The following is a 14,392-nucleotide window of genomic DNA, read 5'->3' as shown; positions in this document are numbered from 1 at the left end:
ACGATCTTTTTGCCTCGCCTTCGACGCCGTGTTCGTTCTCGCAGTGACGGCTGGAATTTGGACGAAAAATATATGAACTGCGATTATTACTAACTAGAGTATACCGTAAACGTGCGGGTTATGTTCCAATGCTTGATATTACCATTGGAAACTGTTCATAGTGTTTGTGCCGTGTTTGGATTGAGTTGAGTACAGTTGCTGAGTGAGTGTATCTTGTGATTTTGTGTGTGCCGACGAATTTATGTGTGCGACTGTGTGAGAACAACATTACTGGGCTTTTAAGGTACGTGGTAATTTAATATGGCTTCAATGACTTACTCTAGCCCACTTTTGGCTAGAAGGATCGAAGTAGCAACGAGTTTTTCGTAATCGGCTTAGCGGGCAAACTAATTAGACACTGCTCTTTTTAGTTTTCTTGCTAGAGCTATTCCCGGCTTTTGTTCGACTGTTTGAAAAAATCTCATTAGTATAAAGTTTCTTTCCTAACTATCTTTACTCAATAAGTACCCAGTAAACATGTCATTAAAAACCCAATCTAGGTCATAATTTTAGTACCATATTCTAAATATTTAAAACACTAAGAAAACATGGATTTCTGTAAGAAATACACCATGAAAGAGTTGGACAACAAAACCACCAAAAACTTTGTATTTATAGCTCTAAAATACCAATTTTGTTTACCTAAATTTCACAATGCTACCATTGTTTTTCAAAAGATGTTATAGTTATAAATGTTATAATGTAACACAGCAAAGTAATTAATTTATCAAGCACTTGAGCTTATCAGAGGAGTGGCAAGGTGTTGTTAATTAGGGTGTGGTGCAGCCGAATATTAACAGGTCATGTAAGGGAGAATTATTTAATCATTTCATTTTGAACTTGTTAGGGTCTGTGCGGAAAGAGAAGAGTCGTAGAACTGGCACCCCTACATTTCACGACTCTTCTCTTTCCGCACAGACTTTACGAATCTATTTGTGACGTTATCTATGAAAACGGACCTTATTGGCGATGGCGCTTACGCCTTTGTTAACGATGCTCCGATATAAATACAATGCCGCGCGACGCTGAGCGGCGTAAGCGCCATCGACAATAAGGTCCCTTTTCATAGATAATGCCCCATTTATCTAGGAAAGGTTTTTTTATATTTTCATAGCTACTGCAATGTATCTAAAATATGATAATTTATGCTAGAAGTGTATAGAAGAATTTCCAAAAGTCCGTAGACTTCCATAATTTTGACCACTAAAAACTATAAAGCTTTGTCAACCATTAGTTCAGTACATACAAAAACCTGACACAGAAATAAATTTGCTTGTACATCGGAAAATTCAAATTTTTCACTGAGCCTGCAGTCTTGTCTTAATTATAGTGCCAGATTAACAAAACAATTCTATACCAAAGATTTTTAACAACTAAACTTTATTTCTGTGGTTTTTTCCTACTGACACATCCTTTCACTGCACTGCCTTCATTCGGTTATTTAATCAGATTTATAAAGATACCTAAATTGATTATTTAGACTTTTTAGACAGTTAATTTGTATAGGCATGAGCATATAATCTGTACATCAGGAAGGCCAAAATGAAGGATTGTTTTTGTTGCATAACCTTCCAAACAAAACTATTGTTGTCTCTCTGAATAGGACCAGCAAAAACATTTTATCTTCAGCAACCTTTATTCTTAACCAATGTATGAAGCACATTTTTAAACATAGGCAATCTCTGTTATTTTCTACCATTGCTGTCCAAGGGCCTACCGCGAATACCGAATAAAAAAGTTTTTTTATCGGACTCTATATTGCTCTTGCATATTTCAGTATCTGTCTACTGTAATAGGTATACATTTCAGTGGCGGCGCGTCAAACATATCCACAGGCAAGCCGAGGCTAATTTGGCTTACATATTTCCTTTAGAAACCTGCTCAAACGTCCAAAACAGGCAAGCCGGTAGGAATCGGCTTTTATGGACGCGCCGCCACTGATACATTTTCAATGTTTGCAATAGCCTCTCAATTAATTTCTACCAACATGTTGGCAATTCTTAGTTTTCCATCTCTTACATTGATCAATTGGCATTTAATTATTTGCCTCTACTGATAGTATCCCCTTGGGGAAAGGATTACACCTGATACCCATGCTCATGCATCTTTTAAAATGAATAATGATCTTGGCTCGGAAATACGTCCGTCATTTTGAAAACGTATCATAATTTAGGATCCATTTACGAGTCGAAAGTGTTCGTTTACGGCAGTGGTTCCTAACCTTTTCAGTCCGGTCACCCCTATGACTAAATAGGGAACCTGATTTTACCCCTCCTCCCAATGGTAATAAATAATAAAACGTGTAGGTACGTTTGTTGTATTGTTATATTAGGTTAGCTTATTACCCCCGTAAAATATCAGTTTTACCCCCACGGGGGTAATTACCCCCAGGTTAGGAACCACTGGTTTACGGTCTACGGATGTCATTGGGGCATATCGTTGACATTGGAATAAAGAAGTCTGTGTTATACGGAACAGGGTAATGTTTTCATAATGACGGGCGTTTTTCTTGAGCCTTGATAATGATGATTTTAGAATGCATAAATTGTTACTTTCGTAATTCAAATCGCCTTTGCTACTCGTCTTTCCATTTTGCGTAACTTTAAACACAACTTGCAAAGCAGAACCAGTAATCTTCAAGAGAAAAAAAGCTAGTAAAAAGGCGTTCATTTTTAAGGATCTGAAAGCCTACTCAATGTCACGTTCATACGAGTATCAAAGGTCCCCTTAAAGTCCCTTTGGAGGGCGGCGCCGCGGGCGCCGGCGGCATGCGAGAGGAATCCCGTCACGGCTTAGCCCTGCTGTGGACGTATTCCGCAAATACAGGAAATACGATATCCGTTTGTACGTATGTCTTAAAAGTTATGTCCGGACGATGGGCAAAGTAAATGGGGTATATCAGATATCAACCAGGTAGGAATAGGTAAGACTTTCTTATTAGAATCTTAGCATATAGCATACGTCCGTTTGCTGGTAATATTTGCTTAGGTTAAGATTTCCTCTATGTTTATAGTTAATCAGAGAATTACATCTACATAGAGAATGGACAGAATATACCTATTCTTATTAGAATCAATTTATAAATGAAATAATAGTTTTTAGGTTTTTAGCAGCGAAGAATTATGCCACCTTTTACGTTGAATTTGAGTTGTTAAGAATAAAAAAAAACGTTCGGTTCTCTCGACTAAGAAGGTACCTACTTAGATCGATGTAAAAATGTTGCTCCTATTTTTGAGAAGATTGAACATGCCCATATTTTTACACTTGATTGTGCACGCTCCAGATGAAAAATGAGATGTAATGGAATGAGAACATTCCATTCATTGTGGAATTTAGAGAGCGGGTGGGGTACTAAATCATGTTATTGATGGGCGTTTTTTTTAAAGTTGTCCCCTACACTTTTTTTCAAATTTGGGATTTTTTATGTTATTTCTACTCAGAATCACGAGCTCTTTCTATCCTAATAGGAGAAAAAAAGTGTCCCAAAATTTCCATACATTTTTCGATCTTTCCATTCCGCGACCGCCATACAAAGTCTATGAAAAATGGTGACGGAATGGAAATAAAAACCTTAGGACACTTTTTTTCTCCTATTAGGATAGAAAGAGCTCGTGATTCTGAGTAGAAATAACTTAAAAAATCCCAAATTTGAAAAAAAAAAAGTGTAGGGGACAACTTTAAAAAAAAAACGCCCTGATGCGATACGATATACGATGCACTGAATTCGATGTTAGGTGCTGCAAGTTTCCAAGCATGGTGCTAAGAATTCTAGTGCTTAAATAAAACGTGACTAGCCCCGTTTCCTGTTTCCAAGTCTTTCAATGTTGCCACGATAGTAACATTGTGAACTGAAATGTTAGACAGTTTGAATTATGTAGGTACTATGTACCCATGTTGCAGCAGGCTATCAAGGAAACATGGTTCCATCTTTAATATATTTTTTATACTTCCTTGTAAGGTTTGAATGTCAAACACATAGAAGACGTCTTGTGCTATTTAAAAACCTTAAAATTCGTCAAACCAAAATTGTAAGAAGACGATTAGCTCATCATTACAACAACCAATGAAAATAGAGGTCAAAGTTCAAAAGCATTGTCGCTACTTAATCTTTTCATTAACCTTGATTATGTCCGTATCCCGTCTCTAATTCAATTCAATATCGCTAAAATAGTTTCTATGTCGGCTAGAGTAAAGTAGGTAGGTACGCTATGTGGAACACAAGGCCACATAATGTGAGATTACGTTTATAGCTTTATATTCTTCGAACGAACCTTGACGATCATCAGTTTTACGAGTAACAAAAGCGAGAAGATTTTGGTTCAATGAACTTTTCTAAACAAATTTTATAGACACACTTTTGAAACGGAGGAATTGAGCGGTTTATACTGTGTGTAAGAGATAGCACGATTAAAACTTTAAGGAAGGCAATAGAGATGTAGACAGGTGTAGCGATTGCTACTATGACCGTAAAGTTACACATTTTAAACTAATCAATAAAGTAATATTCGAGTATCGCTATTCTAATGGCCCGACCGAATTGTTAATTATACAAAAGGTACAAACCGCTGATTCTATTATTAGGTCATCCTAAAAATCGCCAAAGATCCGTCAAACATCTGTCTCCTTTCCGTTTTAATATTTCATTCAACGTTAATTCATCGCCACGGAAGGTGTATTAAAAAGGGTGGTAGAGGGGAGGGTGCGTGCACAAGGGATATACGGCGGCTCGGCGCCAGGAACGCGATCGATATTGCCACAGTCGGCTCGCTCCGGCCGCGCGTACCCTTACCCCAGTACCGTGTACTTTAAAACCTTGTGAGTGACGTTAACTGTGATAACTGTGTTGTGCTTTGGATGCGATGAGATAGTCCTAGGTATGTGGTATTTTGTACAAATCAATAGCGGGATGATGTCAGAGTTGCGAAATTTGATTTAGGTTAGGTGTTTGCGGAAGCGAAATATTACTAGTTTAACAGCTTACTCATTATGTTATTGGTGATGTAGTGATGACGCTATTGTTATAGTGTGTTATTCTGCTTATTCGACCTTGTAACACTGACTTAACTGAGAGAACAGCTTGGAGCAAGAGCTCTCAAATACGAGGTCAAGCGAGAGTCGAGACGGACGTTTTCTTTAAGTCGTGTTTCTTCCTCTACTTACATTAGAGGAAAAACATTCGACATGTACCTACTTACATCGGACATTAGTATTAATATTAAGCCTAATTTACAGATCAAATCTTCCCTCGAAAGAAGTATAGAAAAGTAAGATCAAGAAATTTGAATTACGTATGTCCCATTCCCATTGCTTATTATGTCAGAGTGACAATAATATGGGATCCCTAGCGGCTTTCATGTCGACGCCATTGATAGTCACTGTGACAAGTACGAAATACATAATTCAAAATCCTTGACTTAGACAGGTACTCTTAAGACATTGTGGTACAAAATCCCTCCTTGACAATATCCGTATCTACCGCTGTCATAATCGAATCATTGATACAAACTGCATCGAGTGGTCCATCTCGATGCCGATCCCACATTACTGCATTGCGACCTCGTGACCTCAACATCTGATCGCAGACGGCAGACTTCCCGGCTCTGTAGCCGCACCCTGCCGCGTCCAGATTATTGATGAGCACCTATGACATGAGCTGACGTGACGTGAGCAGTGACAACGGTGCAATTGCTTTTTTACGGCGAAAATGATTAAGCTTTTATACCCGTCATAATCGAAACGAGCAGAATCTAGTGCTAATCGTGATAACGATCCCACAATGTCCCACATTGCTGCATTACGATTTACGACCTCGTGACCTGAGTCTGAGACCGCAGATGGCTTTCCCAACTGTTGGTGTGCCGCACCCTCGAGCTACTGCAGACCATATGGTGAAGAAAACAAATGTCGGATTTAGCTGTCAAGGATACACTTTCAAATGATCAAATTTACTAGACTTGGGACTAGATCCAGTCATCCTTAAGGGGCCCACAGATTACCAGTTCGCCAGACGATATTAGCCTGTCAGTTAAACGCAAAAGGTGACAGTTCCGAACAACTGACAGGCTGATTTCGTTCGGCGAACTGGTAATCTATGGGCCCCTTTAGGGTTTTAAGGTACACCCAGAGTCCGCTTGACTTTTTTTTAATTCCTTCTCGACTTATATCTTTTAACAAGATTTTATTCTCCTTATTCCTTATCCAAATGAATTAAAGCTACAACTCTCAACTCTGTCCTCTCATGTAAAGTTCGCAATGCGCCGTTTTAGGCGTGTAAGATGATCGATTGATCCATCATTGCTTGTCAATTATTTATAACATTGATGGATTCGATCATGTAACATCATTTGTTATGATTACCCATGTAACTTTTTTTGTTGCAACGAAACTACGAAAATGTGACCTTCAAGAAAAGAGCGTATCTTAAATCTGGGAACGCAGTTGGAACCCCTCTGGTGTTGCAGATGTCCATGGGCGAATTGATTGGGTAATTAATTGCTTGCTATCAGGCGACTCGTCTGTTCCTTTGCGTCCTATATATATCATAAAAATGTGAAGCCGCTCTGAACATGTAAGTTTACTTTATAAATGCTCACTTCCCAAGGCCCAGACTCGAATGAAGTGATAATGATCTGATGCATATGGCGTCTGACATCATGCGATGCAAGTTAGGAAGCGCTGAACTTGTTTATTATAGCACGTGATATCATTCTTTTCTACGTCACATACACTTAATATCTTGCAGATTAGTTCATTATCTTGTAAGTAAAAGAGAAACTGCACAAAAAGTAACGTAGTACTTCTGAATTAAAATTAAATGAGCGTTATATGTTGAATCCTAACCACGTCTGTTTTTCATCAGTATCATACTAGAGGTACTGTTTGAATGACTCAGAGTAGACACAATACTACTTTGCCCCATTAAAGTGTTAATGAAAGGCAAAAAATAATAGGTGATCTCATCGGACTGCACGTTCCTGTGGCCATGCCTGTGGCAGTACTTGCTTTTATATAAAACTCTTCGTATTGTTAGTTTATGTGGGCGCGTGCTAAATCCGGCCCATGATCGGTCACCTATGTCACGATGGATCGTATTTGCATTTTACGTGGATCGAATAAAAGCGAATCGGTTCCGTAATAGCGATTAACATATCACGCTGCATATCTTAACTTATCACTAGAGACATTAGTCGTGCGATAAAATTCTCATTTGATTACGTTAACGGTTTCATTCAATCGCGTTCGGTTTTTGTCGTAAAATTTTGGCATCGTCAACCGGTTATTTTAATGTTTTTAGGGTATCATTATATCGTCCGCCTTATCAAGTTGGTGAGCTATCTCCCCCAGTTCGTCTCTTGACCTCACAATTGACCCTGAGACATGCCAGTTCTGTAACATAATGTGATCATTGTAGTGCTCCGAATATTTGATATCGACATGGCATTGATTGGAATTTAATTGACTTAAATTAACACTGGCCGATAACACGCATCAATACTGACTGACTGATACGTTCGTTTGTTGCAAGTTTCGAGGTTTAGAATAGGTGTTTATTAATAACAAAGTAGCTTATGAATAGGTATTATTTTCCTGTTGCAATAATGTCGTAAGTACGCAGGTCGATTCATAGGAGCTGGCGTGAGATTTGACGCGTCAACATTTTCATAGACAGAAGCCATCGTGATAAATCAATTTATGTCTAAGAAAGAACGGAAAATGTAAACAAAAGACGCTTAGTTCAAGTACTAGCAATTTAGGGCATGAGAACCGGAGGCACCTAGTTCAATAGAAAGCAAATTGCACGCCCTATTGGTACCTTCTATATTCAAACATCTCTTTGATTACGGCTGCCTCGGAATTCAACCGGGTTTTTATAGAAATCTAAATATAGCACGGCGTGCTAGCCGCGTTAGTACAGAACCAAACTGCAAACTGTCAGAAACGTGAACGTGCTCTTTGGTTAATTATAAAGGAAGTTCTTTACTAATAAAAAAAGAAAGTTGGTGTGTTTACTAATACAAAGTAAATCTAATTTAAAACTCTTTGGGTTTTTTTTATCGACAATGCGGAAGCAGTTTTAATAATAATAGATCCCTTTGCTTTTGATTTCACTTTGTGATACAGGCTTCTTTGATTTTAAATGTATTATGTCAACATCTACTTTTTAATCAACAGATAATAAACTACTAAAGTATGCCTATCCATTTTATTTGTTGTATTGTGGCGTCACTGTCACTGTTCGAAGTCGTGCCACAATATTCTATCTACCAGATGGCGCTAGCACGTTCTACATCGCGCTTACGGAGTTCCCAATGTCAGTTCCTAGAAATACAATTTCTGAACAATTCTCAGTAAACTTTAGTTCCCAGGCATAACACCAGTCCAGATGCTGGAGAGAGTGAGAGTACTCTCTATTGGCTCTCTCAACCTTACCACAGTATTATGTTTAATGTTTTATTTTACGGGAGAACCTTACCGTTTCAAGTTGAACTCTTAACTCAAAGGGCACTACTCGAGTTTCGAAAGAAGTGGAACGCCACAACCAAATGACCGTTCATAGCCCTTTCACGGTTGAGCAATGAAAGCTTTAATTGTGCTAACAATTGTCGGGGGCGAGACGAGGGCCTTTCTAAAGTCGATTATCAAGACGCCTTTGTTACTGTTCCAAGCGTTATTGTATTTGAGTTGTGACTGTTGTGAGTGTGAAATATCTACCTTAATCTTACTCGAATTCTTTTAACTTTCAAGCTGAGCTAAGCTGCTTCCAATAGTATTTCAACGTCTCATGTCATTCTGAGAAACCAACTGCGTATTCGTTTCTCTAAATATTTATGTGAACAAAGCGTCATGTCTAATTTAATTAGGAACGTCAGACCCAAAAGTTCTCGTAGAACTTATTAGTTGATATGTCCAAGCTGTACCTTGCCTAATTTGAGTAATTTGCCCAAATGTTTTAAGGAATATTTCTTTGAATTCTAATAAAACATCATTATTCGTGTTCCGTTTGATCTTTTGGACTCCATCGCTTATTTTATACTTCCAAAAGTTGGACAAAAGTTCGCGTTTAATATTCTGATGATGGAGTCCTGAGTCCCGCTGCGCGGGGTCACTGCCCTCGAATCCAGTCCATATCTTATGCACTCGCGACGTAACAACCGCTTTCTGTGCCTTAGCCTATACATAGATATATAGGTATGCACGCGTTACCGGTACGATCTGTAAGACGCATTGCTATACGAATCTACTAGGACGAACTTAGAGAATTGGTCATTTGGTATGGAAATTTTTATATAAAATGAGACGTTTCATTTCTCTTAACTGTATAAGAATAGGTGTACTAGTTAATCAAATCAGCTACTTTTTATGAAATGTAAAAACGATTTGTTACCGTGATATTAGAAAGAGGACGCATTCTGTGACATCACAATCAAACCGCCTCCTTTTAATGAAAATTTGATGATTTTAGAATAATCAGACACGTAGATTATGCAGAGCAGAACAATCTATGTTTTTTCAGTGTTTCTGTAAATTTATATTTCTTATCGCTATGAAACAATCTGTCTAAATGAAACAATTATATTCTTATTGATAATTACCAAGTGTAGTACATACTTACAGATCTTACTCATCATCTGCTAAGTATTGCAATATGCTTATTGTTCCACTCCACTGGCCCATACTCGGCCAGTAAAAGCCAGTATATCATATTTGGACACCAATAGTCTAGTTATCTTAATGCTAGACTTACCGCGGCCTGCTATTGGAATTTCTTTTTTGCAAATGGTATACTTATCTCAGATAGGACTGGTTTGGATTGTACCGATACCGGTATTATTTTAATGTCTTATTGATCTATAGAGGTCTTGGCTTGGCTCGGCGGTGTTTTAAGTTTTTAAAATATTATAGGTAGATAGATGTTTTAATAGTTGGTTAAGGAAAAGTTTATCACGACGACGCGTAGAGAATAAAATAACCACAATTGGTTTGAGAAATATAAAACTCTCTATTACCTACGCATAAACTTACTTCTTCATCATTGGCCTTAAAGTCTATTACAGACTATAGAAACAGTGTCAGATATAGGGCGACAACTTACTTAATAACCTCCTTATTCATAAAACTTTACAAGCCATAATTGGTTAATTTATGTCTTATTCCTTTTTTACAAATACATAAGTCAAAACGACAGATCAAACGATTTAATTGAGACTCGTAGCGCGTTTAATATGAGTAACGCCTTCAATGTGTATCCAGTTCCAGACGATAGGTATATGTTAGTCAGTAGATAGATACGCCGACGACCTTAAAAAAACGCAACTCTAATCAAATGAAGGTTCAAGCGTATTCATCACTCACAAAAGCATCATTCATTGAATCAAATGCCGAGATTCGCCAGAACAATTTGCCGCTAGTTGGACACCAATTGACAGCAATACACGGGGCACATTCGCGGCGCCCTCTACGCGTAATTACGAGTACCTACTTATGAATGCTGACTGATGTCACGTTTTATTGAGTGTCCTGTTGCTGTAACGTTGGTACTTACAATTTTACTTCAGCTAGTAAAGCCACCTACATTAAATTTAAATAAACATTGTTCTATTTAGCAAGTTGGGTATTCAGTTAGAGTATCTTGTCAGATCTCATCAAGTTCCATTCGTGTTCCAAGATTGTAGTTTCAGTTTTAGATGTCTGCGGTTCCATTTAATTCCCTCTACTCTTTAAATTTGTTCTAATGTAGCGAGACTTGAGAGTATGGTAACTTCTATATCGCTGGTATAAAATAAACTGTATACGATCATCGACAACATAACATGAGATATTATTTACTTGATCATACATAAGTATTATAGGTATGTAATTAATTGATAAGTCAGTAAGATTTAAAACTCTATGGGAAAATGTAAGTCCACATTGTAGCGGAATACAGACTGCTTTGTATGAACGCAACAAACGGTCCTTTTATACTCAGCAGCTTCAGACTTCTCAGAATCGCTAATTGAGCGTGACCTAATTATTTCTCTTAGTTTTGTTAACACAGTACGATCTGTTCATTACAGTGTGAATTTATTACCTTTTTTACAAGCAATATACTCTTTAGGTCAGCATAAGCACCCAGATAAAGTACCTATGGAAGAAAATTTTCTGCACTCTGATCAAAGAAAATTTTCAATGTCAAGAATAGGCGACGTGATATTGTGGTTTTAAAGCAGTGCAAAATTAACGTCGTTGGTTGACGCATTGCGGCGGAGCTCTCTCACGAATACAAAATAGGTTTAATTTTGCTTATAATTATAATCTAACGGAATGAGGACTGTTTAGTCTGAGAATTCTCACTAGATTTCACATAGCCGGAGATGACATGATATGCCTGGCCATTGTTTAACAAAATAAATATGACACCGAAATGGAGAGTGAAAAGCAGGCTTCGAAGCGGTATCAAAGGACAAAATTGACAAAACAAAAATTACAACAAAAACAAAACAAACAAACAAACACAAAATAGACAAAACAACAAAACAGATAGACAAAATTTATACGAAATTACTATTTAGTCTGTTATAATTCTCACTAAATATCCTATCGCCAGTAATGATATTCAAATAGTAATACTTACCCTATTACACAGACAAGACACCACATGACGACAATGATTAGTCAATGAAACTGTATTGTAGAAGAGCACACCCTGCGCTCCAAAGTAGGATGTAAAGATTAAAATTACATTATAATGAACCAAATGACATCGTTATTGAGGTTAGGTAATCGTATTAAACTAGTATAAAGCAAACTGAGTCGTGTCGTGTTTAATGACGATGTTAGTTTGTCACGACACTTTGCTGCTTGTGAGTGCCCCTGAATCTAGATCTAGAACATTAACTGCTTGACGAGTTGTAGGCGTAGGATTTACTTAAAGCTTATTTTTGCAAAAATATATCGCTAAAAATCAACGACTTGATAAATTGAGTGACGGATTGAAAGTTCTAATCATGACAGCAATGCGGCAACAGGAGCATTGCAAGTGATCGAGAAAATTGTCAGCAACATCGTCCAAGTCAACGCAAGAGCAACGTCGAGGCACCACTGCAGTCACCGCCCAAATGGCGGTTGATACGTCATCAAAGCAAGTAATAACTCAGTAGCACATTTTTCATTTCTTCAATCTTTTGTAAATCATACCTATTTGAAGCTAGCTTTCTCTTCCAATGAATCACTATTGATATATGGAAAGTGATGCTCTATTGTGCACTCCGATGCACACAGCGAGTAAAATCGCTAAGCCGAGTTGAATAATTCAACGCGCATCATTACTGCTATAACATAAACCTAATTTCAATTCGTAGAATCATATCGTTTGATACCAATTTGATACATAGCGATAATGTACGCTACTCATAAGTTTTGCTGGTGATTTTGATAAGTCTGATTGTTATCTTTTATATTTATTTGCATTAAGAGCACTAAAGAGTATGATAATGTTGTAATATAAGTTCGTAAACATTACTTAATCTACACTACTTTCTCCATTTACATAATGTGCAAATTGATATAATTTGCTAAGTAGTTACGCTCCGTTCTGGTTTGTAAATTGCTTATCACATGTTTTTGTAACACTTTGTTTAGTTTGTTGCATCGCGCTGATAGAAACTCGATACGGGACGGAACTCGCGCGGAGCCTCGCCCATTTGTTAAATTAATATTGATTGGTTCCACCTACTAATAGGCTCGGATTACACTGTTTACTCTGGATTCCCGGTATCAATTTTAAGTCTTAAAACATAGCAACGTATCAAATATTTAGCTATAGTCTGGTCGCTGGATGGCAGTGTTCCAATATTCGTCTCTCCAGGCATACACAAAAGTCTAACCTACTTATTTTTGCATGAGACTCGAACCTACCAAACTTACGTATCTTTCGTACATTGTCTCGGCGTTCTCATACATTGTTCCATGTCTGGTGTGAAACAATAGCCCAATTGGTCGCCGCTCGTCTGTTTATAATTTTTATGGGCGTCAAGAATCATATTGACCTAAATAAGACGATAGCGTCATCTTCACCGAGGCAGAGATCATACAAGTGGGTGTTTGTGCTAAGCGCCATCTTCTGACTGACTGATATTTGGCAGCTAAACGTATTACTTTCATTCAGATAAGTGCTGCCGAATTCACCCTTGGGGAACTCAAATCAGATTACATTTACAATGTAAAGATGCTCGGGAAACCGGCAAGTTCAATTGCTTTTGCAATAGCTCTCAACACGAAGGGTTCGTACAAATACAAATTAATTTACCTACTTTAAGTTATATTAAGTTACATATTAACCAGAGACTGATGACCCCCACAGTCAAACTCATTGTTGAGTTTTGCGGGGCTATGATTATAGTTAAGAATATCACTGTACTTTTATTAAATAAATTAAACAATAATAATGAATAGGAGGGCTCTTCGTAGCCTCGTCAAAGCTTTTACATTACAATTCCAATGTTTCTTAGCAGAGAGATGTATCGCGTGCCGAAGCAAACGTGCAGTGCATGTGTCGCTATAAAACCGGTCGGACGCAAACAGGCGCTCCGCCGGCCTTCGCCGGCTGCCGACGCCCGATTACGTCACCGTCACTACGCTTATGTCATACCATTACTGCCTATTAGAGACGATCTACACTTGCCTGACATACAACAATACTGGGCCCTTGCAAAAAACAACTTCGAATCATTTCGATAGGAAGCTGCCAACTTTACTTCACGCTTCACTTCGGATTTGACCGTCACGATGATTTTCAACGAAGCAACTAAAGATGATTCGTTCTGCATGAATAGATACTACTCATGCCGGTGACGGCACGCCGGTGAAGTTTAGGAACAATACGCTATATCGGACAGCTATCGAGTACCTGATATATACGCAAATGCGTTTGCGTCATGAATATGATCACGTTATACTTTACGATTGTTAGCTCGCCCAACTGTCAATAGATCTCCAAACTGTTCGTTTTCGTCTATTTTGGGGCTATTAAAGAAACCTTTTTAGTAACCGAAGTTGGAACGTGATCCTATTACGCCGCGTCGATAAAAAACGGGATAGAATCCAAGAGTCAAGTGCATCCTTGTACCTGCTGGAGCTAGCGCGTTCTGACTTTTCTGGTATTTAATTCATGTAGCAACAAACACTACGTCTATCTAGTTGGCAGCAAATGAGCCGCATCCTACTTCCACAAAGTTCAGTGCCGACACCCACTCGCTAGATTCATTGACTTCCACCTCAGCCGAGGAATGGTGCAACCGTAATTTGAGTTTCTATTTAGATATATGACTATATACTCATTGGAAAATTGAATTGACTCCCACATTAAGGCAAA

At 38.0% G+C, this 14,392-nt stretch overlaps 1 protein-coding gene and 1 long non-coding RNA gene across 2 annotated transcripts in view; one reads left to right on the top strand and one right to left on the bottom strand.

Moving 5' to 3' along the window:
- Window positions 1–14,392, top strand: part of LOC134653444 (spectrin beta chain) — a 90,524-nt gene continuing 76,132 nt past the window's right edge. Inside the window, exon 1 of the mRNA XM_063508810.1 lies at window positions 1–283. The gene's annotated coding sequence lies outside the window, so the exon portion shown is untranslated. The remainder of the gene's footprint in view (window positions 284–14,392) is intronic.
- Window positions 7–5,175, bottom strand: LOC134653455 (uncharacterized). Its single transcript, XR_010097257.1, has 2 exons — window positions 5,021–5,175; window positions 7–50 (listed from the first exon to the last, which is right to left on the bottom strand). It is a non-coding gene; the product is annotated as an uncharacterized LOC134653455 (long non-coding RNA).

Source organism: Cydia amplana, chromosome 13 (genome assembly GCF_948474715.1).
Source record: "Cydia amplana chromosome 13, ilCydAmpl1.1, whole genome shotgun sequence".
Taxonomy (NCBI): domain Eukaryota; kingdom Metazoa; phylum Arthropoda; class Insecta; order Lepidoptera; family Tortricidae; genus Cydia; species Cydia amplana.
Note: the sequence above shows the minus strand (reverse complement) of the source record. Positions and strands in the feature narration are given on the sequence as shown.